Source organism: Loxodonta africana, chromosome 7 (assembly GCF_030014295.1).
Source record: "Loxodonta africana isolate mLoxAfr1 chromosome 7, mLoxAfr1.hap2, whole genome shotgun sequence".
NCBI lineage: Eukaryota > Metazoa > Chordata > Mammalia > Proboscidea > Elephantidae > Loxodonta > Loxodonta africana.
The window spans coordinates 27,745,139-27,748,777 of NC_087348.1; the positions used below are offsets into that span (position 1 = coordinate 27,745,139).

At 38.8% G+C, this 3,639-nt stretch overlaps 1 pseudogene; it reads left to right on the forward strand.

Moving 5' to 3' along the window:
• Positions 1 to 1,480: 1,480 nt before the first annotated feature.
• Positions 1,481 to 2,406, forward strand: LOC135232085 (olfactory receptor 4C3D-like; annotated as a pseudogene).
• Positions 2,407 to 3,639: the final 1,233 nt, after the last annotated feature.

Below are 3,639 nucleotides of genomic sequence, written 5' to 3' on the forward strand. Positions count from 1 at the left end.
AGAAGGCATGAGAATTCATATAGCAGGAGCACAAAAGACATAGGAGGATCATTCATCTCATGGATGGATGAGCCATTGCTCTTTGCTAATAAAGTGCTAGGAAGAGGTATCACTAAAGCAGTAACTAGGACTTTTTTCATGACTTCATGTAGTCAAACATATATATTAATGTACATAATGAGAGTCTAATAAATATCTATTGAATGAGTGAACATGTAATAAGTAGATTTATAGGTTTGCATGTACATATATATATATTTTTATATTATATATATATGCATGTATATATTCATATATATTCAACATTTTATTTATCTTATCAAAAATATATTTCTTTCTCTTCTCCAAGTTAAAATTCTATCCTTAAAACTTTGGAAATAAGGATTCCCTTTTCTTGACAGACCTTTGTGGACTGAAAACCTTTCCAAGAGGTTTGGTTGGTTGGTTGTTTTATCTGATTTTATTAAGGCTGTAATTTTACTGAGTGGAACTAAGTTAAATTACATTGCAATATAATTTTATAAAATAAACAGTATTAATGAGCCAAAATTATAATTATCTTGAGAGTCAATGATCTGGTAATATGCTGTTTCCTAGAGCCAATTAATATTTTCAACCCACCCCACAAAATTTGCTGGAAACATCAAACTGGAATGCAACTACCTTCCAAAAGTTTATTTTTCTCATAGAGAGTAGTAATAAACAGAGTGGAAGGACCGGAGGACTTGGGTTCCTAGGTTTATAGACTGGTGAAGCATGTGTATTCTTACACAGGGTTGTATAGAAAGTGTGTCAATTCACCAAACGTTCATCACTTGCAAAGTGCCAGACACTGCAGACATTCTTTGACACTTTAGTAGGCACAGCAAGGAAACAGGCATGAATAGCATATGTTTTGTGGTGGGTGTTACAGAATTCCCTAATCTGTCTCCTTATGATAGATATTTCTTGACCAGGAGACAACAATGTCTTTCATTTTGCAGTTAGAACTGGGGGCTCCAATGCAAATTCTCCTGGGAGAAGGAATAACTCTTACCTGTGTGCAGTACTTAGAAGCTCCCAAGATTACATTTCACAGTTACAATTACTAAGCTCCCAGGTGCAGAGGAGGGCTCAGAAGCGTAGGGAAAGGACTTAGCAAAGTTACATGGAGGCAGAAGCAGGATGAGAATCCAGTTCCCCTCATGTATGTTGCCGAGTATTTTCTCAGTAAATTACACATCAGTTTTGCCCTATAAAGAAGGTGCTTTATAGTTGATTAGGTGTCTCTGAAAATAAGGAGAAAGCACATGGAGGAAGCAGGAAAGAATAATCGAACCAGTCACCGTGGTGAAGGGTGCTAAGGACAAGCTGCATAATTACGGCAACTACCCTATTTGTATATTGTGAAATTCAAACTATAACCCTTTCACCATTAATTAGGTATCTTTCTTGATCTTTTTGCAGGTAATTCAGGTCTCAGAAAGACATCATTCCCTTAATGGATCGTCTCATGCCTCCCAACAATGTGACTGAATTTATTCCCCTGGACTCACACAGAATCCACACTTGCAGAAAATACTTTTCATTGTCTTTTTGTGCATTTTCCTATTTACCGTGCTGACCAATCTGCTTAGGGTCATCACCATCTCCTTCAGCCCCACACTTTCGGATCCCATGTACTTCTTTCTCACATACTTGTCCTTTATAGATGCCTCTTACACCTCCGTCACCACCCCCGAAATGATCATTGACCTGCTCTACCAGAGGAGAACCATCTCATTGGGCAGCTGCCTGACTCAGCTCTTTGTGGAACACTTCCTGGGAGGGTCAGAGATCATCCTCCTCATTGTCATGGCCTATGACCACTATGTAGCCATCTGCAAGCCCCTGTACTACACTACCATCATGCGACAGGGACTCTGCCATCTTCTGGTGGTTGTGGCCTGGATTGGCGGGATCCTTCATGCCACAGTGCAGATTCTCTTCGTGATCAACTTGCCCTTCTGTGGCCCCAATACCATTGACCATTTCATGTGTGACCTCTTCCCACTGCTGAAGCTTGCCTGCAGAGACACCTATATACTTGGAATTGTGGTGGCTGCCAACAGTGGGGCCATGTGCTTGCTCATTTTATCCATGTTACTCAACTCCTACATAGTTATCCTGTGCTCCCTGAAATCCCATGGCTCTGAAGGGCGGCGCAAAGCCCTCTCCACCTGTGGCTCCCATTTTACTGTAGCTGTGCTTTTCTTTGTGCCCTGTATATTCACTTACATGCGTCCCGTGACCGCCTATCCACTGGACAAGTTGGTGACTGTCTTTTCTGCAATCCTCACCCCCATGTTAAACCCTATCATTTATACAGTGAGAAACACAGAGGTAAAAAATGCCATGAGAAGTTTTTTGAAGACAAGGGTAGCTTAGGCTGTTCATTATGCCAGAAAGTGATGATGTAAATACATAGGAAGGATCATATCTGTGGTAAACTGAGAAACAGGATTTTCAAGTTTTGCAGATCACTGATCAAAACAAGGCTCAGAAACTAACATTTATTGAGCATTTAATGGTGGTTAGGCCCTTTGATAGGTGCTTTTGATAGTTTTTCATGTACTTTATTGAGGCTCCAATGCTCATTGTGCATACATTCAGGATATACATCAGAGAAAGGTCTACAAGTCCCTTGTTGGTGATTCTGGAGTACACTTTGCTCCAGTCTCACTACTATTTTATGAAATTCTTCAGTCGTATGTTACTTGGGTGAAATTGGCTTTTCCACAGCACCTTGGTCTCAGGACTTCTTCTTCTTCTTCTTTTTTTGTATATTTGGTTTTGCCTGCAGTAAGCAAAAAAGAGAAAAGAAGTTCCTGGATATATGGGGGCGGGGAGGAGGAGGATAGACAGCTGGGAATGAAAGAACCACTGCTGATTTTTTGTTGTTGTTTTCGTTCACCACTAATCTACCAAGAAAAACAAGAGGCGCTAATAGAAGAAACAATTTGTATCATGTTTCTAAATTTTTTCAGCACAAAATATACACCAGACATTTTGAATTTACCTTTAATTTGATCTTATTTTCTCAAATGTGATGTAGCATGCAGTTTTTCATGACTATGACGGGCTTTTTGTTCTTACCAAGTCTTGAGGAGCCATTTGAAACAATGAAGGTAAACATTTTTTTTTTTTTTTTAATTTAATCTCAACACAAAGACTTACGGTAAGGTTCCAAAGCTATTGCTCTGTAAATGTATTTACATTAAATGAATGTTAGGTCATTTCATCTATGTACTCAATTGGTAGTTTCAGTATATGCCCATCCTACAGAGAAGCAAATTGAATCTAAAAGAGGTTTAGTTAACTTAGTTGCCTCAGGTCAGACGCCTAAGATCTCAGGGACAGAATTTAAATCCAGAACTTCCATATCTCAGTCATATTCTCTTTTCAAATAAAATACACTTTCTGTGGTATGTTTACATCTCTGTATAAGAAATTTACTTTCAGTCCTAATGATTCAATTTGTCCTCCAGGAAAAATTACGTCAAATTTGTTGCAGATATTTTTCTCATGTAGCAATATTTTCCAGCAATAATGCTTCTTTATGCAGGTCATTCTACGTTACTATGTTGTTGTTAGGTGCTGTCAAGTCAGCTCTGACTCATA